General features: G+C 38.3%; 1 long non-coding RNA gene across 1 annotated transcript; it reads left to right on the forward strand.

The window, feature by feature from the left end:
* Positions 1-4,211: 4,211 nt before the first annotated feature.
* On the forward strand, positions 4,212-22,695 carry LOC148109494 (uncharacterized). Its single transcript, XR_015725654.1, has 3 exons — positions 4,212-4,624; positions 15,908-16,011; positions 20,649-22,695. It is a non-coding gene; the product is annotated as an uncharacterized LOC148109494 (long non-coding RNA).
* The last annotated feature ends 5,054 nt before the right edge of the window (positions 22,696-27,749 follow it).

Consider the following 27,749-nt stretch of genomic DNA (forward strand, 5'->3'; position numbering starts at 1 on the left):
TCCTCAGCATTCCCAGACTTGCCCCACCAACACTAAGCCCACTGTACGCTGATTGCCCACTTATTGCTTTAGATTCTCTACTAACCTTAATGGCCTATTACACTGGTGGGCACTATAATGACCTTCATGGATGTCCACATCCTAACCCTGGAAACCATGAGGACGTGATTACTCGTGGGGTTGCAGCTGGAATTAAGGCTGAGCATCAGTTAATTTGAAGGTAGGGAGATGATTCTGGGTTATCCAGGTGGGCCCAGTGCAATCATAAGAGGCCTTAATTAGAAGTAGAAGGGAAGGCAGAGGAAAGTCAGAGAGAGCCATGACTATGGAAGAATGACCAGAGACATGCACCATTGCCCGGCTCTGAAGATGCAGCAAGGGAGCCATGAGCCAAGGAGTGTGGGCAGCCTCTAAAAGCTGGAGAGGCAAGGAAATGGATTCCCCTGGAGCCACCAAAAAAGAGTGTACCCTTGCAGACACCTTGATTTCAGTCCAGTGAGGCCCATTTTGGACCTCTAAAATACAGAACTGGAAGATAATAAATGTGTGTCGTTTTGAGCCACTGAGTATATGGTGATTTGTTAGAGCAGCGATAGAAACAATAATAACACAGAAAAGAAATGCCCTATCTCTTGCTCATAGTTTCAGCCCAAGGTGTGAGATAGTCCCTGAAATGTGGTAAATGGCTCGATAGCTATTCATTGGATGGGAGAATAGAATGGCAGCCCAGAAAGGATTCTTAGGGAGCACTCTGTAAGACTCACTGTGATTCAGTGTGATGCTCACAGCCTTTCTCCAGCCATCCTGCCCATGAAGATGATTCTCCATTGTATACTTATTTCCATATTCAATTTTTTGCTAGAGAGGAAGAACATTCTTCTGTCTGGAAGAGGTTAAGATGATCAATACACTAAAAGTAGTGAGAGGAAAGAAAGGGGAGAAGCTGGGTCAGGAAAGAAGAAAAGGGAGAAACTGGGTCAGGAAGAAAGGGAAGAAGCTGGGTCAGGAGAGAAGCTGGATCAGGAAGAAAGGGGAGAAGCTGGGTCAAGAGAGAATCTGGGTCAGGAAGAAAGGGGAGAGGCTGGGTCAGGAAGAAAGGGGAGAAGCTGGGTCAAGAGAGAATCTGGGTCAGGAAGAAAGGGGAGAAGCTGGGTCAGGAGGAAAGGGAAGAAGCTGGGTCAAGAGAGAATCTGGGTCAGGAAGAAAGGGGAGAAGCTGGGTCAAGAGAGAAGCTGGGTCAGGAAGAAAAGGGAGAAGCTGGGTCAAGAGAGAAGCTCTCACGAGTTTAAGGCAACTGGGGGGCCTAAGCGCTGAGCATGAGGACTTTTAATAGATATTTTTGATGGTTATGAACTAGAGCTGTTTTAGAGTATTTGTAAGACATAAGTCTAAAATGGGATTATTTTAAAATCACCTCTGACTATTAAATTGTGTGCCTTTAAAAATCTTTCTGCAAAGACTGGGTCATTTGGGTATTCCACATTTATCAGGGTTACACTTCTTTTGACACAACAGCACAATGACATAACCACACTGCTGAGTCCATTTTGTGTATATGAAATTTAAGTAAACTCGGTATATATATCTGTTGACAAAACAATATATATATTTTTCCTCAGCCTATTGAGCTACTGGAAGCAAACACATGAGTTCTTGGTTGATCACATTCAACACAAGGTACAGCAACATGCTGGGATTTATCTGGGCCCCCTTGGCATCCTTCCTAAGCAGGAGCCCCAGGGATTTCAAAAAAGCACCTAAAAGAATTTGGCTTGATTACTATCATACTCACAATTATCTTACACTTTTGTTAGTTGCTTTTCTCCTGTTGTAAAGTTTAAGTGAGAAGAAGCTTTGCTTACTTAACATAACTTTTAATAAAAAAATATTTCATGCATGTCCATAAGCAATTTTCTTTAAAATCCAGCTACCAAGAAGCTAAAAATGAAAGGCAACCCTTAAGAAAACAAAATTCCCCAAGATTCTGGAGCTGAAGAAGAGTGAGTAAAATAAAGCTGTCGTGGGTACTAAAGAAGAAACATTTTTCCCCCTAAATTCCTAGGTTTTTAGGACAAAAATAACAACTTTGAATTGTAAGCTTGGAGAAAATTAGTTACATCCATTTTCTGTACGTTTGCTAAATAGGACAAGAACATTGCAATAATAGAGATGCCAAAGGTTAATATTTTCAAGACAAAATTGACTGGCATCATTGAAGGAGTGCTTTCCATGTGGTAAGGCCAACAGGCACCAAGATATCAGCTATACACTGTCTACGGTGCTTCTCAACAGTGACATGTGCTGATATGGATATCTAAATGGATTCTTGAAGTTTCTCTTCCAGCAAATAAACATTGGGCTGGATTCATCCATTAATGCCTGAAACACAGGGATTACAATACAAATTCTAAAGTTCACAGACCTTCTCTTAGTAGCCAAATCCATTTTTTTTCTTTCCAAGGGCCTAAACTTCCTGCACGAAGGAGTAGGTCAGGAGCAACTTAGGTTTGTGTTACTCAACTTGCAGATGCTGACTTTCAAAACTGCATTTCCTTGCAAAGATAAAGTACACACATGTTAAAAATAAAACAGCAAAGAAAGAAAGCATTTTGAAATTATGATTATAGTTTTTGTTAACAATTTGCTAATGCCTGACACCACCACTAGAACGTTCTACCCAAGAGCAGATGGACATTGTATTCAATCAGCAATTGTGACAGCTATTTCCTTAGTGTCCAATGTAGAGATTGGCCTATAATGGGCTTTCAGTAAATAATTCTTGGTTGAAACATTAAGGGAAACCAGAACAGTCTGATGTAAGCTTGAGTCTACACAAGCAACATGAAGGGTATGGCAGGTCTAAGAAAATGGAATGAGTTGTAGCAGAAAATTCATGAGAATCCAGAATGAACCCCAGGCTACATCACTCCTGCTTTAGGGCTCTTATTTTCACCATCAGTTTAAGTTGAAATTCTTTTCCTAATTATCCCCAAAGCCAGATCCTCACATGGAAAACAGATTAAAGACCTCTGCAGGGTTTTTTCTCTCTCTCACTCCAAATGAAATGCATCCAAGCTACATAGGACTTGCCCAACATTTTCAAGTGTAGCAAGTAAAGGATTAAGGATAGCTTTTCCATTTGAAGATGAGGGATGGGTATATATGTGGCCTTGGTATCTAAAACAAACAAATAAACAAATAAAGGTGGAACAATGTAGGCCAGGACATCACTGATCTCCTTAGTTACTTCTCTAACCTCATAAAAGAGTGAGTGTGAAGAGGAGAGAGGAAACAAAATTGTTCAGCCTTAAAATTTCATACACCATCCATGCCTATCCAATGATGGGGAAGCTTAGGCCATTTCTTATGTAATTCTGGAGCTTAGAGAATAAAGGGCTTCACAAAATACTCCAGATTTGGGGTTTTTGTACATATAATGGGTATGTACATGGGTACCTCCAATTATTAAATTTCCAGAGAGAAATTCAAGTTCAAGAAATGAAATAAATTGTCTCAGATTAAATGAAAGAAACTAAAGTCCAGAATTCTGTTCTCCTTGCTGTCTCCTCCTACTGTGTCCCAGAAAGGGGGATCTCACAAAGATGCTCCATGTGGCTTGGATGCCCCCTTGCAGTAGCTGCATCCTCAGCCTTCCTCCCAGGAAGTGGAGGCTGGGAGGCTCCATCAGCATCTACTAATTCGAATGAGTGGTTACATGAGCCCTTCATGGATCTCAATTGCCAATGAATCCACATGTCAATGGGATAAATTGAATACCTTGGCTCTAGCCCCACACCCACGAAATATAGAAGCCAACATGCCTTTCTCAACAGGTATACCTCAACATCAAATATATGTATGTTTTTGGAAGTAAATAAATATTTCAGTGCAGATTCATTTTGCTGTGCATGTAATTAGCCAAGAGCCATAGCCGTGAAACCTTAGAGAAGAGAGAAAAGAGGCATCTCCCTGATTTTAGATTTACAGGATGCCAGCTAATTTCTGTGAGAAATTTTCTTTCATGCCCTATACATCCTAAATTCCCAGGACAACATTCATCTCACAAATTGACTCTGTTCTCAAGCAGGGGACATTGCAACATTCTCATCTTGCAAAATTTAGGAATTTGCTGTGGTAGGATCCCAGGGGATCTCCAGTCCATCAACAATGTTGCTTTACTTCCTCTTATGAACATTCGTAATAGAGAATTTTCCAAGCAAACTTACCACCCTCCTTCTCCATAGACCCAGTGTCTTGTGATCCTCTTTCTCCTTCGTCTTCAGAAAGATCCAAAGACGTTATGAACTATTAGCCACTTTCTGTCTTGGAATTCCAGAGACCTGTTTTGAAGGCAGTTTTCCCCCAATTCCTGAAAAATTATGCACAACAGTTCCCTGAACTAAACCTTATTTTGCTGTTTCCAAAACCTGTGCTGCCGGAGGGTCCAGCAAAATGCAATTGTTCTCGCCAAGACGCTTTTCAAAACATTGCCTTACTCTGCTTTTTAATCGCCCAGGCTTGGACTAACTTACGTTACGAAAATGGTAGCGAGATCTTTCCTTTTTGCCACTATTTTTTCTTGCAACAGAGGACGTGACTCTGATCGTTCTCCCACTTCTTTCAGGTAAGCGCAGCTGAATTTGTAAAAAATTTACCTATTTCCAAGTTCATTCTTGTGTTAAGACCAGAACCAACCAACCAATCTTCCTTCCTCATTTCCTGCCTGCCATCTTGCCTTCCTGCTTTCCCACCTTCTCTCCATTCACCTTTCCTTTGGGGTCAGTAATTAGTATTCCTAGCATATCTGCAAAAGCAGATGCTACCTTATGGGAAGCCCCGTGGTAAGATTTATAACATAGATGAGTTTGAGTCAAGAATAACTCTTTGTGAAACAAAGCCTGCACACCTTGCAGTTGCTAAGAGGAGTAATTCTCCCACGTGTTATTCCATTATCAGTCTAATAATTCATCCAAGATGGTACTTTAATCTGCTATTCTTCCTGCATGGCCCCTTCGTCTGGCATGCACCATTTGTCTTGAGTCTTCTCTTAAAGTCTTAATTCCATTCACTGAAGAGTAAGCTTTGCTTAGACTCTAAGAGCAGGGAACACATCTGCCTCATTCACTGCTTTATAACCCGTGTCTATGACATGTTCATAGTAAGTGCTCAGTAAATGTTTTCTGAAAAAGTAAGTGAATAATAATGGCATCTTGAAATTCATCTTGGAGGCACTGAAATATTCTATGCTTATCTTTACGGCCAGTATTTTAAATTCTGTCCAGATCCTGTACAACCTTGAAATGTAACTGTATTTTTAAGATTTCCCCCCCCAATATTGACTCCCTATATCTGGTTTTAAAAAATTATCTCATAGTGATCTAGCTTAGGGTCAGGCTCAGCAAGGAGTCTGCCTCTCTCCCTCTGCTCCCTCTCCCTGCTCACACTCTCGTTCTCCATCTTTCTCTCTAAAATAAATAAAATAAAAAATCTAAAAAAAAAGGAATGATCTCATAGTGATTTCTGTCTCTAGGTTCCCACTTGTGAAGTTATTCTAATCTTCTGTTTGAGACTCTCCCTTCATTGACAATTCAACATCTCTGCCCTACAATCACCTTCTCTGATCTACTAACAACAGACAAGGACAAGGAACCCTAGCAGAACAGTAAAGTGAACAGAAAGGAAGGAACAGATGGTGTGTACTTAGGGGGATTCATATAATGGTGGTCATTAATATAAATGGTTGCAGGGAGGTAGGTGAAGATGAAGACCTAGAAACCTGATTCTCTATAGTAGCCACAAGAGAGATGTTTCAGAGCCACAATGGGGCAGAAATGGGTTGTCAGGGATTCAGGTGTGGCCATGGAGGTGTGAACACATGGAGGCAGTGAATGTAGCTTTCCTTCAGTAACCATTGTGGGGAAAGGAGGAGCTGGTGAGAGAGCAGGAATAGAGAACGTTTTAGGTGTTGACAGAGGATTTTGAGTATGTTTTAGAAAGAAATTGAATCTGAAGAAAGGAAGAGTAGTTTTTTTCCTCTTCTCCACAACTTCCATTTATGCTGCTTTTCCCACTCCTTAATTTAGTTCCACATTGAGTTTCTTTTCTGGAATCAGCAGTTGGGACTGGGAACAAAATGACAGCTATCACACTGACCCTTCCCTGGTGATGTTCTTCACGTGACCAGCATGAGTGTGATGAGGAACTGCTGCCTTGTGTTAGAAACACAATGTTTGAGAACACAGAACAAATTAATTGCTGCTTTGCTTCAGGGAGAAAAAGTTATTATTTTTTTCTATTGGAGCCTTTATGCTAAAAAATTATAAATCTCTTCTTTTTCATTATGCAAATCATTGTTAATTGTTTGCACCCTAACTTTGCCTTTTCTTTCTTTTTTTAAGGAGATTTTATTTATTTATTTATTTATTTATTTAGTTAGTTAGTTAGTTAGTTAGTTAGTTATTCGAGAGAGAGAGACAGCATGAGAGAGAGAAAGTAAGCACAAGCAGGAGGGAAAGGCAGAGGGAGGAAGAAACAGATTCCCCACAGAACAGGGAGCTAAACACAGGGCTTGATCCCAGGAACCCAGGATCATGACCTGAGCCACCCAGGCACCCCTACCTTTTCTTTCTTATGATCTTGCCAGCATGGCTCTAAGCCTTTACTTATAGTGAATTCCAAGTTCAAATGTAGCTGAATATCTTTTCCAAAGACTTTTCTTGGGCCAGTAGATTTTGTGTTAGATTTCTTATAACATCTTCGTTAAGCTCTGCCTTCTTATGTCCCTTAAATTATTTAATATTATCATTGTCTTATGTAGTTTTTCTTATTAGTCAATTTCTTCCCTGAATTTTTTTTTTTTTTTTTTGGTCTAGAATTCTACTTGTCCCTGTTAAATTTTTATGCTCTACCCTATTTTCTTTTTATTTTTTAAGTTACTTTTTCTCCTTGGTTTTTAAAAAAGCACTGCCATGTAAAAAAACAAATGTTAGGATGGAATTTGAAAGGTTTCTTCCACAAAAATATTTTCCAATTGTTTTCCTGTCATTGAAGATTGACCTTTGTAAAAGGGAAGAACAGAATGAATAGTTTCTGATTATTTCTGATTATTAGAAACAGCTCCATGCAAAATTATAAATCATTGAGATTTTATTTCTATATTTTCTTCATTCATTGAACAAATATTATTGGGAGTCTTCTATGTTCAAGAATGAGGTATTCCAAGCGCCAGTTCTTAGAGTTATCGTCACCTCCCATGGCTGCATACTCTCCCTTCTTCAAACAACAGTCATCCTCATACTTTTGCCCCTTCTCCCTATAAAAAGCTGCTAAGAGAATAGAATCTAAAAGTTATTCATACTAAGACATGAGTGAGTGATAACAACTTGAATTTATAATCCATCTCACAAGTATTTTAATTTCAAAGTGAATAACTTAAAAAAAAAAAGCCAAGACAGTATTATTTCAAATAGTATCAGAAGAAGTCTTTCTGTGAAAAAGAACCAGTCATCTTAATATGGGGGAATGATGCAATGCAGATAGCATCCGTTTTTCCAGTTGTTTTGACTTCTCAGTCAATAACTTCTGATGTGCCTAAAAGATGAGGAAATTTGACTGACTTGACATGTACAAATTATTCATATGGTTCGAACATCATTAGGTGACCTCTACTGCATGCGTCTTATGCAGTATGCAAATGATAGCCACATGAGAACTTGTGAAGAGATAAACAAAAAGATCAAGATGACACACCAAGGTGTAATGAGAGAAGGCAGGTTATGCTGGATGTAACAACTTCGCTTATATATTTAACTTCTCTCATCTTTTTCTGGAATGCTGTCACTTGCTTCATTTCTTGTCTATCTCCTGTATCTTTGCTTAAGCATTAACCTTGTATGGAAACCTTGCCTGTCTCTCTCCAACAGGCTATTAAGTGGTTATCCTCTCTGCTCTTACTTTGGTCTATCAGAGCACAGGTCTGTCTGTACATATCTTTATTTTGGTATCAATCACACTATATACTATTAATCATTTCCTTGTTTACCTCTGCCACTTCATTTTTTGAGGGTAAACACTGACTATTCTTTTCTGAACACTCTAGACCTTTAAAAAAAAAAGGTTCCTTGAAATCTAGTGGCTGATCAGAAAGAACTATTACCCAACATTTGCAGTAACATGGACAGGACTGGAGGAGATTATGCTAAGTGAAATAAGTCAAGCAGAGAAAGACATTTATCATATGGTTTCTCTCATCTATGGAACATAAGAACTAGGAAGATCGGTAGGGGAAGGAAGAGAAGAATGAAGGGGGGGTAAACAGAAGTGGGAATGAACCATGGGAGACTATGGACTCTGGGAAACAAACTGAGGGCTTCAGAGGGGAAGGGGGTGGGGGATTGGGATAGGTCAGTGATGGGTATTAAGGAGGGCACATATTTAATGGAGCACTGGGTGTTATATGCAAATAATGAATAATGGAACACTACATCAAAAACTAAACATAACATAATAAAAAATTACTATAAGTAAAAAAAAATCTAGTGGCTGAAAAAAGTCTATTGAATAAATACCAGGATTAAATTAGGTGAGACTTCAAAAATTGCCATTAAGTTGCTCTCTACATCAAATTGGTTTAATCAACTATTGTGATAGCACCCACTTTCTAAAGTTTATGATTAATTCTACAAATTGCAGAGAATTTTCAAAAAGTGGAGGAGTTTCTCAAAAATCATTTTCTTATGAGTGTTTTTAAAAAGGGAAGAAACTCAAAAGTAAAAGAAAGCATCTTGCAAAGCTTTTGGATGATCCAGAAACTCTACATCAAGTTGCCTCTTAGCACACAATTAACTTGGTAGTGTATTATAATTGCCAAGGGAGCAATGCATAAAAAAATTATTTTATCACTGGGAAACTTCCTGAAAATTCCAGCAAGAGATAAATTTATTAAATAAAATATTGTGCATTTTTAGTTGTATTGACCAGGCAAATGGCTATGCAAGCTTGGAATGAAGGTATACCTAATGCATCTCCTTGAATTCTTTGATATAGATGTTAAAATTTTTTGACAGTTTAAAAAGAGCATGCCTTCTGTGACCGTGAAATGTGTTACAAGTGGGTCAACAATCACCTTATTTTCTAGGGTAAAATCAAACTGCCTTGCCTTTCAATTTATAACACACAATTTTAGAAACCATAAACTTGTGAAGACTTCAATATGAGTTTTATAGTCTCATCTTAAAAGAGCTATAGTCTCTAAGAAACCTATCATATCTTATGTACACTCTCCAGATATGTTCATACTTCTTCACTCAGCCCATGACATCCACTCAGTATTTTTTCCTTACATCAGTTCACAATGTTTGCCCTATTAAAATTTTTCTAATTCTTCATGTATAATCACTTTCTTCTTTTTCTTCATTCATTTTGTATTCAGCTGCTTATTTTATATTGCTTTTTAATATAATGTGTTATTTGCTTTTTTTGAGAGCATATATCTGTAGGAAAAGATTCTTACATATAAAGATTTTGCATAAATATCTTTTACAGAGTAGATTAGTAACAAGTATAGTTGAATGAGTGAAAGTTAAAAAACTCAAAGTAAATGTCTTAATTTCTTTTTTCCCAGGAGATATAAGATTCACAAGTTAAAATTTGGGGTTAAAAATCTCCTCCTTCTCCTCCTCCCCCTCCTCCTCCCCTTCCTCCTCCCCCTCCTCCTCTTCCTCCTCCTCCTTTTCCTCTTCTTCTTCTTCTTCTTCTTCTTCTTCTTCTTCTTCTTCTTCTTCGTCATCATCGTTGTTGTTGCTGTTGTTGTTGTTGTTGTCAGAAAAACAGAACCAGCAAGATCCTGCCTTTGGTATCAAACTGAAACACTGGCTTTTCATGGGTCTCAGTTCTTCTGGTTCTCAGGCCTTTAGACTCAGACTAGAATTATACCATCAAGGTTCCTGGGTCTCCTGTTTGCTGACTCACCCTGCAGATATTCACACTTGTCAAGCTTCATAGTCACATGAGCCAATTCCTTGTATTCAATATTTATATAAGATGGCATATTCCCAGTCTGAGTCCAAAGGCCTGAGAACCAGGAGACCTAATGATGCAGTCTCCATCTGTAAGCCAACAGGTCTGAAACCTAGGAAGAGCCCATGTTTCAGTTTAAGTCCAAAGGTAGAAAAACACCAATGTCCTAGTTTGAAGGCAAGCAGGAGGACTAGTCTTTTACTTGGAGGATGGTCAGACGTTTTGTTCTAGTCAGGCCTTCAATGGATTGGATGAGGCCCACCCACATCAGGAAGAGCAATCTGCTTTACTCAGTCTACTGATTTAAATGCTGTCTCATCCAAAAACACACTCATAGAAACAATCAGAAAAATAATTACCTAATACCGAAGCACCCCATGTTCTAGTCAGGTTGACATAAAATCAACCATCACAATCCTCATCATTATTTTATCATCAATAAAAGACATCAATTATTAAATTTCTATAGAATACATTGTTGGAATTATCATTACCAGGGAAACCATGGATTCTTCAGCAAATTATAACCTAAAGTGGCATTGGCAACAAAATAATTTTATCATTTGGGGAAAAACAGTTTTGAAGAAAAAAAATATATATTTATGTGACAGGGTGAGAGAATATGTTCACAAACTAAATAAAAAACTTGGCTAAATATTGAAGAAAATATTGTTTAAAAGAAATGGATTTGAAATTAAATCTGAAGTCTGTTGAATATTAATTGCTTTCCCAAATCTTTATGTCAGAAAATTCTTCCTCTATATTAGTTATGGTTATTTCTTTGTCTAGAAGTATGTGATGTCAAATGCCAGAAATACAACACTATAAAAAAAATAGTGTTTTCATTAGAGCTGAATCTTGAGATCACCTTTTGAATTAGTGCAAAGAAAAGATGTTAAATCAGAAAATGCAGTTTCTCCTAATGGTCACGTTTGTTTCTCCCCCTTTGTTTGTATCTTATAGTAGAGGAGAAACAACAATTTAAGGAAGGAACTTGCAGAAATGAAAGCTTACTTGATAAAAGTACAGTGACTTTTACTGTAGAAAGTAGAACACAGACACATGATTCCGGAGATGTAAATGACCTACTTAAATCTAGGGTCTGTGAGTGGCTAACTAATATATAGTTACACTATTTTATCTGATTCAAAATATTGAAGAGCGACTATTGAGACAGAAGAGGATTCAAAGGCAGATTTTGATATCGAATAGCTGTGAAATCTTAGAGAGGCCTTTTAAGTTCAGAGCTTCAATTTTTCCATCTGTAAAATGGGGATGATGACACATAGCTTTCCTACGTGTTGGAAAGGCAAACACTTCACCTTTCCCAGTGTGCACCTAACAAGGGTTCAGTCATCAACAGTTGTTATTCCATAAGACTGTATGCTGACTGAGTGCAGAGGTCATTTCAATATTGTTTATCATTTGTCCCCAGAATCCAGCATACCATATGCATATGGTAAACATTTATTATTTAAATTAATGAATAATGCTCCAGACTTGTACAAGATAGAGCTGGGGGGGAAGATGAACTCTTCACCAGTGACTCATAAAATAATGGCCTTTTAATACAATAGTCTATTTTTTTTTAAATTTTATTGATTTATTTCAGAGAGAGAGAGAGAGCCAGTGAGCACAAGCCAGGGGGATAGGCACAGAGAGAGGGAGAAGCAGACTCCCACCTGAGCAGGGAACCCAATGCAGGGTTCAATCTCAGAACCCTGAGATTACAACCAGAGAAAAAGGCAGATGCTTAACCGAATGAGCCACCCAGGTGCCCCAATACAGTAGTTTTTTACAAGATCATATAAAGAATGGTTAGGTCAAGGAAGTATGAATGAGATAGGTTGTGTTGCATTTATCTCTGAGTGAAGACCAATTCTGTGCAATAATAATGTATTTAACATTTTATTTATTTTGTGAACGTTTATTGAACACCTGCAATGTGGTGGTAAAATATACTTTGGTGGACATATTTTAACCTCACAAATGTGTCACTACTTGATGTGTGTTGCTAGAAATTTAATGAATGGACAAAAGTCAGGTTGACTGTTTATATAAGGCAGTGTCAGCAGATCAGGAGAAAAATGGATGTGTTTTTCCTGCCCTGGAAATCTCTTCAAAACAAAATCTCTTCAAATCTCTTGTTTTCCTGGGATAATTTCACCCAGTCTACTCAATCTTAGCTAGATAAGTCAGATCTCCTATTGCTTCAGTTATCTGGCAAATTGAAATTAAAGTATAATTTTATAACCTACCCTTTCCACAATGACTGTTGCCATCAAGCAATTCGATTTTCACAATGAAAGCACAAGAGCTATGTATAATTCTATCAAGAAACAGAGAGTCACATTCACACATAGCTAACCACACTCTTCTCTGGGGAGTTTGGTAAACTTCTGGTAAATGCTGTTCCACTACAACTTTGGTGCAGCTGAGGGCCACCCTTTAACACTATTCATTGTAATTGGGCACACATTGAAATCCTGCAGTAATTAGATCAAGGCAACTCCAGACTAGACTTGCCTTGGGCTCCATAAGTCAATGGGAAATCTGCCAAAACTTCAGGCTGGCACAGTGTAAAATAGGGTCATAAAGCTTCCCAGACCAATGTCTTTCAAAGTAGGCAATTTTTTTCTTTACAGTTTTATAGGCCTCTTGGGTGTCTTGGTAGGGTATAATTCTCTGACTACTTATAATGGAAATATTTCATGCTGGATAAAGAGAGTGAATTTAATTGGGGAGAAAACATTACACAGGTGGCTTCCCTGCATACGTCCCGGGAGATGGTAACAAGTGGATTTAATGCTCACTACCTCAATGGTACTTTAACAAAGCAATAAGGTAAAAATGATTCAGACTCTGAAACAGGCCACAAGTTAAGCTCTTTCCATATGAACTAAGAGTGAGGCAAATGTGTTTGTCTAATGGGGGGGGTGACATGAGTTTTGGAAACAGTCTGTTAGAGAATGAGGAGGGAAAAGATTTGGAAGAGACTTTTTGGTGGGGGCAGACTTTAGAAGCTAGTTTACGGTTAGGAATACAAGGGAGAAAAAGAGGAGAGGAACCAAGATGGCAGCAGAGGAGACTCCTGAACTTCTCACATGGTCGCACCAAATGTGCTGTTACAGGCAGAAAAAGATCCCTTTGAGAGAAATCCAGACTAGCTGAGTGACTTCTATCTATCAGGTAAATGAGCAAACACCCACGTTGAAATGGGTGGGAAAGGCTGAGACACACTTACACCATAAACCCCACCCTGGCACACTGACATACAATTGTGAAAGAAACCCCAGCTCCAAGATTTCCCCTTAGGAGTTTTACTCCTGCACATCCAGTGCCCCAACTTTTAAGGCTTCCACCCAAGGGACAGGCCTCCAAAACACCTAACTCAGACAGTAAATGGAGCTTGTGCCCAGGAGGCCACTGGACTCTCACAAAGAAGCAGTTCTTAATGGACACGTGTGAACATTCATATGGCATTTCCCCAGGGCTTGCACAGAGGAAGCAGGTGAAAATGTCCATCTCCGAGTCTGTCTCTGGAAGGAGTTTAACTGCATACTTTACATGCAACTGCCTGAGGGTTCAGCTTCTAATTAGCATGTACCTTGGAGCTGGCTGTGATCTTCCTCAGAGCCTAGGAGAGCTGGTGGGCACTTCCCCTTCTCCCTCCGTCTCACTCGAATGATAAAACTAAGTTACCAGCACCTCTCCAGAGGAGCATGTACATGCATCCGGTACCCCAGCTTCTATGGTTCCACCTGAATGATGGGTACCAAAGTGCCTGACTCTGATAGCCAATGGGTGTTGCACACAGAACTGTAGCAAACAAAAAAGCAGTTTTAAATGGACAAACACACAAGCACTCATCATGACGATCCCCCCCGTGGCTCAGTGTTGAGACAAAAAATATCCATCTCCCAGTCTTTCACTGGAAGGGGTTTGACTGCATACTTTACAAGTTCCTGCCTGAGGGTCCAGCTTGTAATTAGCACATATAAATACTGACTGTGACCTTCCTCAGACCCAAAAGATCCAGTAGGCACTCCCCCACCTTCTCCCTCTGGCTTGTTCCAACAACAAAAACAAGTTGCTAACATCTCCTTGGAAGGAGTTTATGGGCACATTTAGTACCCCGACTTTTATAGCTCCACCCAGGGGACAACCCCCTCCCCCCAAATCACAGGTCTGATAGCCAATGAGGCTTGCATTCATTCATGGGAAAATAGCAACAAAGAAGCAGTTTTTAAATAAGTACAGGAGCACCTTCTCATGGCTATACTCCTGGACTCGGTGCAGAGGAAATAAGTAAAAACACTCATCTTCTAGTTTCTCCCTGGAAAGGACTTTACTACATATTTTCCCAGCTGCTACCAAAACATCTGGTTTCTAATCAGCCTGCATCTAGGTGCTGACTGCAATCCTCCCTTTGGGACATAGGTCGGCTGGGGACCGGTCTCAATTACTGGGAGCCACTAAGAATAAATATGGTGGCTTAGACAATTACAAATGTTTGAGAGACAACCAGGAGCTTGGGCCATGCTGACTGATGAGGTTAATTTCCTATACATGACCAGTATGTAAACATGGGGAGCAGTTGCTGTTTTATCTAATGTTCAGAAATCAATACAGAGAGTCAAGAAAAATGAAGAAACAGGGGAATATGTTCCAATCAAAAAACCAAGATAAATCTATAGAAACTGATCTTAATGAAATGGAGATAAGTGATTTAGCAAAAAAGAGAGTTCAAAATAACAGTCATAGAAATGCTCACCAAGGTCGAAAGAACACTGTGTAATAAAATGAAAATTCCACCAAAGATAAAATATCAAAAATACCAAAGAAATCATACAGCTAAAGAATACAATAATGGAACTGAAAAATTCAATTGAGGGAGTCAAAAAGAGACTGGATCAAGTGAACAGAACCTCAGCAAACTCAAAAACGGGGCAGTGGAATTCATCCAATTAGAGGAGCAAAAAGGAGAAAAGAATAAAAAAACAGTAAAGATAGCTTAGCAGACTTAAGAATGTCATTAAGTAGATCCATATGGGTATTGTAGGGGTCCCAGAAGGAGATAGAGAAAGGGGGGGAAGCTCACTCAAAAAAATAATGACTGAAAGCTTTCCTAACCTGGAGAAAGAAACAGACATCCGGAGCCAAAAAGCACAGAAAGTACAAAATAAAATGACTCTAAAGAAACCTACATAGAGATATACTAAAATTAATTGTCAAAAGAGAGAATCTTGAAAGCAATAAGACAAAAGCTACTTGTTATGTACAAGGAAATTTCCATAAGGTTATAAGCAGATTTTTCAGTAAACATTTTGCAGGCTAGAGGGGAGTAGCATGAGATATTCAAAGTGTTGGGGGGAAAGACTGTCAATCAACATTTTACCCAGCAAAGTTGTGATTCGGAATTTAAGGAGAGATCAAGAATTTTCTAGACAAACAAAAGCCAAAGGATTTCATCCCCACTAGACTGGCCTTACAAGAAATTTTAAACAGAATTCTTTAAGCCTAAACAAAAGGGTGTTAATTAATAACACGACAACATATGAAAGTATAAAACTGTCTGGTAAAGGTAAATATATAGTTAAATTCAGAACACTCTGATATTGTAATGATGATAGGTAAATCACTTATAATTCTAGTATAAAGGTTAAAAACCAAATGTCTAAAAATTAACTATAACTAAAATAATTTGTTAATGGATAAACAATGTAAAATGCCATTACTATGAAATGTGTGTGGGGGGAGTGTAATAAAGTAGAACTTTTGTATTTATTTAAAGTTAAGTTGTTAACAGCTTAAAATAGACTGTTATAACTAGAAGATGCTTGCATAAGTTTCATCATGACTACAAAGTACAAACTTATTGTTTTTATAGTAGAGACACAAAAGATAAAAAGAAAGCGTACTGCTACAGAAAATCATCAAATCACCAAAGAGAGCAAAGAGGATTAAAGGAAAAGAGAAACTACAAGAACATCAGTAAGTAATTAATAAAATGACAATAGTAAGTCCATACTTGTCAATAATTACTTGAAATGCAAATAGACTAAATTCTTCAATCAAAAGATATACAGTGGCTGAATGAATAACAAAACAGGACCCAACTACATGTTACCTATACGAGTCTCATTTCAACTTTAAGGCACACATAGAAAGTGAAATGATAGAAAAAGGTATCCCACGCAAATGGAAACCAACAGAAAGTATGGGTAGCTATACTTATATCAGAGAAAATAGAACTGAAGCCAAAAACTGTAACAGAGACAAAGAAAGGCAATATGTAATCATAAAAGGGTCAATGCATGGAAAATATAACTATTGTAAATATTTAGGTGTCCAACATTGGAGCACTAAATATATAACACAAATATTACAGTGCTGAGGGGAGAAATAGACAATAATGTAATAATAGTAGGGGCTTCAATACCCCACTTTCAATAATGAATAGATCATCCAGATAGAAATTCAAAAAGAAAATAATGGACTTAAGCTACACATTAAACCAGCTAAATCTCAGGGAGATACACAGAACTTTTCATCCAACGGTGACAAAATGCATGCTTTTTTCTAGCATACAAGGTACATTCTCCAGGAGACTTTATATGTTAAGCCAGAAAAAAATCTTATCAAATTTAAGAAGACTGAAATTACATCAAGCATCCTTTCTGACCACAGTGGTATCAAACTAGAAAACAATTATAAGAAGAAAACTGGAAAGATCACAAATATGTGGAGATTAAACAACATGATTCCAAACAAAGAATGGGTCAAAGAAGAAATCAATGGGGGTGGGGGGGGAGAAGAAAAACTATGAGACAAAGGAAAATAGAAACACAACAACCCAAAACTTACGGGATGTGACAAAAGCAGTTCTAAGAGGGAATTTCATAAACATAAATGTCTACATTAAGAAAAATGAAAGCTCTCTGGGGTGCCTGGGTGGCACAGCGGTTAAGCGTCTGCCTTCAGCCCAGGGCGTGATCCCAGCGTTCTGGGATTGAGCCCCACATCAGGCTCCTCCACTGGGAGCCTGCTTCTTCCTCTCCCAGTCCCTCTGCTTGTATTCCCTCTCTCGCTGGCTGTCTCTCTCTCTGTCAAATAAATAAATAAAATCTTTAAAAAAAAGAAAGGAAAAATGAAAGCTCTCAAACAACCAAACTTTACACCTAAAGGAACTAGAAAAAGCAGAGCAAATGAAGCCCGAAGTTAGTAGAAGGAAGGAAATAAAGATCAGAGTGGAAATAAATAATACAGAGTTTAAAAAGACAATACAAAAGATAAATAAAACTAAGAGCTGGTTTTTTGAAAATAGAAACAAAATTGACAAACCTTTAGATAGACTGAGAAAAAAAGAAAGGAGGCTCAAACAAATAAAATCAAAATGAAAGAAGAAACATTACAATTGATGCCACAGAAATACTAAGAATGATAAGAAACTATGAACAATTATATACCAACTAATTAGATAACCTAGAGGAAATGGGTGAATTTCTAGAACCATACAACCTGCCAAGACTAAATCATGAAGAAAGAGAAAATGAGTATGTCGATTACTTATAAAGAGATTGAATTAGTAATCAAAACCCCCTAACATACAAAAGTCCAGGACCAGATGGCTTTGCTAGTGGATTCTACAAAACATTTAAAGGAGTATTAATACCAATTCCTTTCAATGTCTTCCAAAAAATTTAAGAAGAGAGACACTTCCAAGCTCCTTTCCCAATGCCAGCATTATCCTGATATCAAAGGAAGATAAGGACACTATGAAAGAGAAAATTACAGGCTAATATCCTTGATGAACATAAATACAAAAGCCCTCAATAAATATTGACTAACCAAATTCAAAAGCACATAAAAAGAATCATATATCAAGATCAAGTGGGATTTATTCCAGGGATGCAAGGATGGTTGAATATCTGCAAATCAATCAGTAGGATACACCACATTAACAAAATGAGAGATAGAAATTACATTACTATTGCAATAGATGCAGAAGAAGCATTTGACAATATTCAACGTGCTTTCATGATAAAAACTCTCAAAAAACTGAGCATGTTAGAAATGCTTTCTCACCACAGTGGTATCAAGCTAGAAATCAATTATAAGAAGGAAACTGGAAAAATCACATATATGTGGAAATTAAACAACATGCTCCCAAAAACGAATGGGTCAAAGAAACATAAAAAGACAATTTATGACAAACCTATTGCTAACGTCATACTCCATGGTAAAATACTGAAAGCATTTCTCTAAGATCAGAAATAAGACAAAGATGTCCACTCTCACCACTTTTATTCAACATAGTACTAGAAGTTCTAACCAGAGCAATTAGGAAAAAAAAAAAAAAGAAATAAAAAGCATCCAAATCAGAAAAGAGAAAGCAAAATTGTCTCTGTTGCAGATAACATAATATTATATGGAAAAAACTCTAAAAACTCTACCCCAAAACTGTTAAAACTAATAAAATTCAGTAAAGTTGTGGGACACAAAATCAGTATGCAAAAATAGTTCCATTTTATATGCTAACAATAAACTGTCCAAAAGAGATATTAAGAAAAAATCTCATTTTCAATAGCATCAAAAATAATAAAATACTTAGAATAAATTTCACCAAGGTGGTGAAAGATCTGTACTCTGAAAACTATAGAATATCAATGAAAGAAACTGAAGAAGATAAGAATAAATGGAAAGATATTCCGTTCTCATGGATTAGAAGAATTAATATTGTTGACATGTTCCTACTACCCAAAGTGATCTACACAGTCAATGTAATTATCGAAATTCCAATGGCATTTTTCACAGGAAAAAACCCTAAAATTTACATGGGATCGCAGAAAACTCCAAATAGCTGAAGCAATCTTGAGAAAGAACAAAGCTGGAGGCATCATACTTCCTGATTTCAGACTATATTACAAAGTATGGTAATTAATACAATATGATATTAGCATTAAAAGAGACACATAGATTAATAGAACAGGATAGAGAGCCCAGAAATAAATCCATGTGTATCTGGTCAATTAATTTTCAACACCAGTGTCAAGAATGCACTGTGAAGAAAGGACAGTCTCTTCAATAAATGTTGTTGGGAAAACTGGGTATTTACATGCAAAAGAATGAAACTGAACCCCTATCTTACAGCACTAACAAAAATTAACTTGAATTAAAGACTTAAGGGTAAGACCTGATATCATGAAACTCCAGAAGAAAACAGGGAAGAAGTTCCTTGACTTTGGTCTTGACAATGGTTTTTTTTTAGATTTGACTCCAAAAGCAAAGGCAACAAACAAACGAACAAACAAACAAGAAAACCAGTGGGACTACATCAAACTAAAAAGCTTCTGCACAGCGAAGAAAACCTTCAAAAAATAAAAAGGCTACCTACAGGATAGGAGAAAATATTTGCAAACCACATAGACAACAGAGAGGTAGTATCCAAAATGTACTAGGAACTCATATAGTTCAGTAGTAAAGAAACCATTAACCCAATTTAAAAAATGGGCAAAAGAACTGAATAGGCATTTTTCCAAAGAAGACTACAAATGGCTCACAGGCATATGAAATGCAGAAAAATGCAAACCAAAACCTCAATGAGATATAACCTCACACCTGCCAGGATATCTATTATCTAAAAGACAAGAGATAAAAAATGCTGGCAAGGATGAAGAGAAAAGGGTATCTTTCTACACAGTTAGTAAGAATGTAAACTGATTAACCACTAAAGAAAACAGTATAAGGGGAAAATGGAGAGAGTCTGGTAAAAGTGTACAAACTAGCTGTTGCAAGTATAAGATAAATAAGATCTGAGGAGCTAATGTCTAACATGGTGACTATAGTTAATAACACTATAATGTATAATTAGAACTTGCTAAGAGAGTAGAACTTAAATGTTCTCATCGAAAAATAAAAAGTAAATATGTGAGGTGATGGGAGTGTTAATGAACCCAGTAGTGGAAATCCCTTCACACTGCATGTGTATATCAAACCATCCCATGGTATACTTTAAATATATTAGGATGTATTTGCCGATTGTATCTCAGTAAAGTTAATAAAACAGCAAAAGTACTAGTGAAAGAGGTAGAGGAAGCAGAGAGGAGGTAAAAAATAAACAAAGGTCATATTCTCATTTATGTGGTGTGATGTTTAAAGATGTCATTATCACTGTTGAGACCATCGATAGAAGCACAAGTTTATTATTTGAAGCTACAAAGGTCATCTCCAAGTTACAAAAGTAGTGAACAAAAATATATATTGGCAGGAGGAGCAATAGCGTTAAACAAGCTAACTCTGTAGTGTGAGTTTTAAACCACAGGTATGTATTCTATTATAAAAGTGTTTAAATATCCCTTTGAAAATAAATTTCACTAAGCATAGTGGGGGAAAGGGAATAGAAGGGAGAGCCTGAAAGCATAGGGAAGGTACGAGAACACATTTCCGTCTTTGGAGAGCCCGAGATAATTCTTGCAGGTGGGAAGGAGATGCCAGGCTCAACTTAGTTTTTAAAAACTTTGTCTTTTAGTCATTCACTTATACACACTATCTACTCAAAAGTTCTGTTAAAATGGGTGCTAAGTAATAATATCTAAAATGCCTCATTTTAGAAAGATTTTCTCCCGCAGAGACTGGTGATGATGGAAGTGCGCTCACACGCATGCAGTTGGCTGAAAGAGACGAGCCTCCCCTCGGATAAGAGAGGAAGGAAACCGAGCACGAGGAAGCCGGTGGGCACTGCTGGCTGCCCCCTGCCAAGTCCACGGTGTGTGACGGCGCTAACACAAAACAGGAATGACAGACTAATTGGCATCATGAAGAGATTGGGAATATTTTTTCCAAGTATCGCCTCTTTGTCCGCACATTTCCGATCTTCCTTTACGTCAGGGACCCCCAACTGCTCATTGACACTTTAATTCCCGTACTCACAGGGTTTAACAACCAGTCATGTTCAGATAGATAGAATTTAACACCACCAATAAAAACCCAAAGCACATCAAATAACAATTTAATCAATGTATGGAAGTAAGTTTTATTGTGCAAAACCCAGCTGTGTTAAGGCTCTTCAGAACGTTCCTTTGGAATGAGTCTCACATGCTGTACTTCTCCAGAAGGACAGGCAGGCAGCGGCAGCCTCCGCCACCTCTACGCCTGACCCTCTAACCCCACTGCACATCAGGAAGTTGACTTAGTGGCCAGAACTTGCATGGAGAGTAAGAAAAGCAGCCCTACAATTTTCATCTTTCTCTTAGTAGCCAGGATGAGAAGTCTTTCTGGAGCTTGGCTCCAAGAGGTATCTGCCACCTGCCTATATCCCTAAATTTTTAAACCTAAATTTTTTCCTCTGGTTTAAAATGTATATATTTCTGGCGACCTTTCCAGAATCTAATTTACCCTGGACAATTCTAATTTGAGTCAAGCTTCTAGTTTGGAAACCGAAAAGCCATTTATACTTTTCTTCCTTTTTTTAAAAAAGACTTTATTTATTTATTTGAGAGTGAGAGAACACACACAAGCAGGAGGGAGGGGAGGTAGGAGCAGAGGGAGAAGCAGAGGAAGAAGGAGAAGCAGACTCCCTGCTGAGCAGGGAGACTGCTGTACAGGGCTTGATCCAGGACCCTGAGATGCCACGACCCTGAAATCATGACCTGAGCCAAAGGCAGACACTTAACCAACTGAGCCACCCAGGTGCCTCCTCTTTACACTTTTCTTGATGAATAGTAATGTAATACAATCCTCTTTCTCAGAAAAGTAATAGGTAAGAATCAAATTCTGTATCTTCTTAGCACCTATTAAAGGTAATTTGAGTGCCTGACTTCTCAGTAAACCAATCATCAAGGCTTCCTTTTTGTTGCTGTTGTTTAAATGTATCTGCAGAGAAAGACAACTATCATATGATTTCTCTCATCTATGGAACATAAGAACTAGCAAGATCGGTAGGAGAAGAAAGGGATAAAGAAAGGGGGGTAATCAGAAGGGGGAATGAAACATGAGAGACTATGGACTATGAGAAACAAACTGAGGGCCTCAGAGGGGAGGGGGGTGGGGGAATGGGATAGACCGGTGATGGGTAGTAAGGAGGCACGTATTGCATGGTGCACTGGGTGTTATACGCAACTAATGAATCATCGAGCCTTACATCGGAAACCGGGGATGTACTGTATGGTGACTAACATAATATAATAAAAAATCATTAAAAAAAATAAAATATTTACAATTTAAAAAAAATAAATGTATCTGCAAAAGATCCAACTTTCTACATAGGTGTTAATTAATTCTTCTGTTCTTCCCCGAACTACTGGCACCAAGACATATTCGTCAATAGTCCCTTTTCTTCAAAGTTCTTTTGGTTAATGAAACATCATTTTGAATCAAAGTCTATCTGAGACCTATAAGAAGTATTACCAAGTATGAGTAAAGAAAATTCTAAGCTAAAGATTTGTATAGAGGAAAAGGTGTTATCATGTATGTATCTGCATTTACCCATAATTCACTGTTTATTTTTAATCTAGTGCAAAAACAGTGATTCATGTACTTACTATCTGACTTGTAAATTTCCAGACAAGAGGAGGGAAGTGACAAATTCAGCACAATTTTATTTTCCTACCATATTCCCTCTTAAGGAAGAAAATGTTCTGTTCAGAAGAAATCATCTCAGGATAAAGTTAACCCAAACATCAGAGAAGCAAAACAAAGCATTCCACATTTGTCACCAGAAAATAATAAACTCTCTTGAAAATCAATTGTTTTGACTAATTGTTTGTGTTTATATAAGTATTACTAAAAACAACTTATGCTTACAGTTGAATTTAAATGTCAGTGTTGAATTTCGTGGTAATTATAGAAATGTGAAAAACAGTGTTCAAGGATATTCATGGCAGCATTGTTTAAATAACGAAAGAGTAGAACCATGCTCAACTTTCAACAAGGGACTGATTACAGTTTAAACGCATTTCTATAAGAGAATGCCATAGAGTGGTAAAGAGGGCTGCGGGTGGACTAATATTTATTGACAAGAGAGCTGGATATATTGTTGACTAGCTATGTCTGGATATGTCACACACAGAAGATAGAGAGCATGATACAGAGCAGATGAATTTATGGAAGCACATATATGTGGGTGTGGGTTTTTGTAAAGAAGACGGGGCCTGGAAGTACAAAACGGAGACCTGTCAGTGGGGAAGGAGAGAGGCGAAATTTTCCATTCCTGAGTGCTCCACAACAGTCCCATCTCCCGGGGCAGCAGCACTCTGAGCTGCAAAAGTCTTATTCCAATTCATTTTGTTTCTTTGGCTCTGGAACTAAGGGTTGTGAGTGGTCTTCTTTTGAGATGCGTCATGAAGGAGCCCACATTGGGTTTCAGTTCCAGGATCAAAGCGGTAAGTCTGTCTTTATAAAAAAAATACTCTCTCAACAAAGGTACAGTTTTTCCCTTCCCTGGAGTACTTCCCTGCATCAACACGATCATCTCTGTTAACTCAAAGTGAGGGACTCTAATTAAGGAAGTTACTTTCAACTGTTAAATATCTTCATATGTACCTGTTGGGAGATCATTCTCCATGGGTCTCTTGAGTTTCTGTGTGTCTTGCAAGAAGAGATACTGATTGTATTTGTTGCAGACTCTTTTAAACTGTGCAGAGAACAGCCTCAGCATATAGAGAGTATGTCTCCCTAAAGAAAGGGCAGGTTTCTTTAGTACCCACCATAAGAAAGATATTGTTGCCCTCCAGGGCAAAGTACAGACAGGCTTATTGCCCATTGTAAAAGATTCCCCCATTTTGTAGCCCCTGCATGTGCAGGATGAAGACATGAAACCTTTTTATAGCATGGGAACTGGTGAAAATGCCGATACTTGGTCTACGCTATCACTGTGAGTAACTGTTTTTGTCTCTGATGCACGGGTCTCATGCCATCTGCCAGCACCCATGAAACCAGAAAGCTAACCTGTTAGCTCAAAAGTAGGGTAAAATTTCAGACCCTTCATAGTTATCGACCAAGTTTTCGAAGTTACAAGTGTCTCCCTTAGGACATTTAATCACATATTTTGAAGTAAGAAGATTTTTTGAATGTCAAACACTAACCCTGGATGTATTGATCTCTGACATTTCTTCTTAAAGTAAGTAATTTTGATCGACTTGATCACAAACTGGCTTAAGGTATTTATCATGGTATCAACTAACCCTAAAAATACATTAAGAAATACTGTCCTTTCAACGTTATTTCAATTATAATGACTGATAATATACCAGAATGGTTTTCTGACAAATCAATAGAAACAGAGACTTTGTATTGATCGATTTACTAGAGGTGCATATTGCCAGTGAATTCAAAGCAATTTAAATAGAAAGAGAAGAGAACTGGGTCAATATCAGTGGTCAAGTTAGATTGCATTCTATAAGCAATGAAATGTCTTTGGTTTGTTTTCCAGTAAGTAATCAATTGTCAGAAACAGTATTTCTCAGGGAATATCTCAGGCATGAGTAGATTTTTGGTTAATAATCTCATTTTCTTCCATATGAACTTTTATACAACTTGGAGAAATCATTCTCTCTATAAATCCATATCCATATGAAGTACTTCAGTCAACCAGTTGCTTGTGTTTGTAACTACTGCCAGGCTTGTGCAGACGTGTGACATGCCTCCGTTCAAGTGCCTTGCATCACAGATTCGACACAAAAGGAAGCTGCTATAATCACAGTGCAGAGTACTCAGGTCTGGGGGTGAGGAGGTGGGAGCAGGGACATCTGAGAAGGCTTTCTGGAAAAGGTAAGACCTCACAGAGACAGGTGTCTGTGTAAGACTTCAGTGAGTGAGAAGTGGATCAAAGCCTGTCAAAACGGAGTGAGGGCACAGCATTGTGAAGGCTGGAACAGAGCAAGAGTTGTCAAGGACACAATGAGGAGCATGTGGGAGCTGGAGTGTGTAGGGCTTCATTGGTATATTCAGCTTGAAAGAGGATGATTAGTCAAGTTCAGTCTAGAAATGAGTCATTGGGGGAATGTTTTCATTGCGAAGATGTGTGAGGCTAGGGAGTGGAGGAGACCAGCAAGGATCAAAGTGGTGCAGAGTGTGCAGAGTGTTAAATGAACTCACCCCTTCACTCTGAAAAGGGCCCCTGAAGGAAGAAAAACCCACCCAGGAGACCCGAAGACTCAGCTTCACAAGCAGGTGACTCACCCGTGTACACACAGTAGTTGCGGGAATGCCAGAGCCCAATTCAGCCTGGCTTGAAAACACCGTATGAGCTCAGCCAAAACATTTACTCAACCTCAGTTTTCCCTCCTGTCCACTGAAGAATGAATCTCTGGGACCCACCAAGCTTCCTGACATCTCTGAATCCCTAATTTTATTTCCCATTAATAGTGCATGGAGAAACTGAGGCAAGACCAGACAACCTACTAAGGAATTGCTGGGGTGAAGACAATAGGCGTTATAAGCCCTGTGCCCTCATGCACATCTTTTTGTCTCTGGGGTTTATTCCAAGTTGACACAGAGGCACTGCCTTAGATCTATCCCGAAATTAAGTGTTGGCACTGTTCAGTAGCCACTCTGACACAGAAATATCAAGGCACAATCTATAGTCATAGACTCTGTATTTTAGGAGACGTGTGAAGTTCATTTGCATTGTTCTGTGTCAGATCCTCTCCGAGAATGCATATTAAAAGCTACAGTAGCGTTGGTACCAATGGCATTCCCACTAATAAAGTCAACAGGAGAAATGACACTTGGATACATGTAACATGGTCTGAGAAATCCAATTTGCATCCTCAAATCCGTTAATTCATGTGTTCCAGAGTTAAGATAATAATAGGCTGGAGAATTTCAAGTTTGCTTTGATAGATGAAACGTTTGCTGGAATGGTTTAAAAAAAAAATTCAGAGTCTGTGTCTGTGTGCCAGGCAGGATCTCTCACATTATAAAAACAAAGCTTTTGCCAAACTGTCTTATTCCTGGAAGTAAAGCAAACTAAAAATCCAACAATGGCAATATCTTAATTAAGGAGGAAGTATAGCACAGTTCAGGCTGTTTTCCAAGATGATCTAATATTTTTATCTCAACAATTTTTTAAGGAATCCACCCTTATGGTTTAAGGCCTGGGTTTATATATTTATCAATAGTCTATTATTTGGGATATTTTATATCTTTAAAAAATATAATAGACGATTAGAAATATTTTTCCTTTAAGCCAATTAAATTGGAGGGGAAACACAGGCAAAGAGGGCTGGCTATGAGCCAGGCACTGTGGTGGATGCTTCGTGAAGTTCAGCTGGTTCTGTCTTCACCACAGCCCTGCGAGGAAGGCATTAAGAACTTAGGGATCAAAATTCTAAGTATATCACCAAGTTACTTAGCGGTAAAATTTGAGTATCCTTCCCTTTGACGCGAAGGAAATCATTTTTTTACGGGATAACATCTTCACGCAACATAAGTAAGCTTCACGTGACTCCTCCCTTTCTGATGGTGTGTTTACAAGAAGACCCTCCTCTTTGCAAGTCAGGAAGATAATAGTAGATGGAGCACGGAACAGGGGGCTTAAGGGACCTGGCTCCCACTGCCAACGCTGTCAGCTCAGCCTCCCGCCCTAGCTGATCATCTTCAGACTCCTCCTCAGGGAGGGGCACAGTCCTTCAACTGACGGCCTTCTATGATTCTCATTTTTTCGTTTGGGCCTAAATCTACTTGGCAATTTCAAATGCTAACACCTTTTCCCCCCAATGATGATAATTGTTAGAAGACAAGAGATTTTTTTTCCTTTCCTTTCTTTCCTTTTATTTATTTATTTTTTTGTTGCTGTTGCTAATTGAAGAGTTTTAAGCTTGAACTAGTGCGCTGAATGCATAGATAATACGTTCAGGATTCTGACTCAGTTTTCAGTTATCACCCTGACGACTTCAAAGTTGTTGGATTTTACAATTTCAGTTCTGATGTTAGACATAGAGAAGAGTCCAATGCAGCTTCCTCTGTATAACTCCCTGCTCGTTGCTGGCTTCTATGACCTAAGTATGCATCTCATTACTTGTGTGGGCAAGGCTCCACCACTTTTCTTTTTTTTAACCCATAACAACTACTGAATTTGCATGCATTCACATTTCTTGGATGCCACAGCTGAGTTTCTTTCCAATTTCTGTGAAGATTAGTAGAATAAGAATTGCAAATGTGTGAAGTCCTACCAGTTTGAATTAGCCATAATGAAGTCGGCCTTCTCCAGGGTAAAATTATGAGATTTCGGTAGCCAACCTTACAGGTTTTTCAGAGGCAATCCCAGATGGAATATAATTAGCTGAAGGCAGGAATTATTATTATTTTTCTGTCTTTAATCAAAGTAACACCACTATTGATGATCCAAATAGTCATCATTACAATGTGAAACAATTGAGTTCTGGAAAGAATAGCTGTGTAATGAACCGGAAGCTGGGCCACCAGAGACAGGCCTCTTGCTGAGATGCCACACCAGTCATGCCAGTGGGGGTGGGGGGGGGTGTTCTTGCCTGATGTATCATGTCAAGGACTTCTATTTACCTGCTTACAGATTTACATTACCTTACCCACTATCTCGGAGAAATCTGCCTTCCAATTCTTTGCAGAAGCTACCGATCTATTCATGCATTCTGTCTTGTCATAAATCCCTGTCTATTCCCCATGTCTCCAGCAACTGACTTCCTTTTCCATCTCACTTTTGTTTGAATTCATCTTAGCCTCCCGTTTGTCTGAAATGGAAACTCCTGACT

This window comes from Ursus americanus, chromosome 9 (assembly GCF_024610735.1).
Source record: "Ursus americanus isolate L20-20 chromosome 9, mUrsAme1.1.p, whole genome shotgun sequence".
In the NCBI taxonomy this organism is placed as follows: domain Eukaryota; kingdom Metazoa; phylum Chordata; class Mammalia; order Carnivora; family Ursidae; genus Ursus; species Ursus americanus.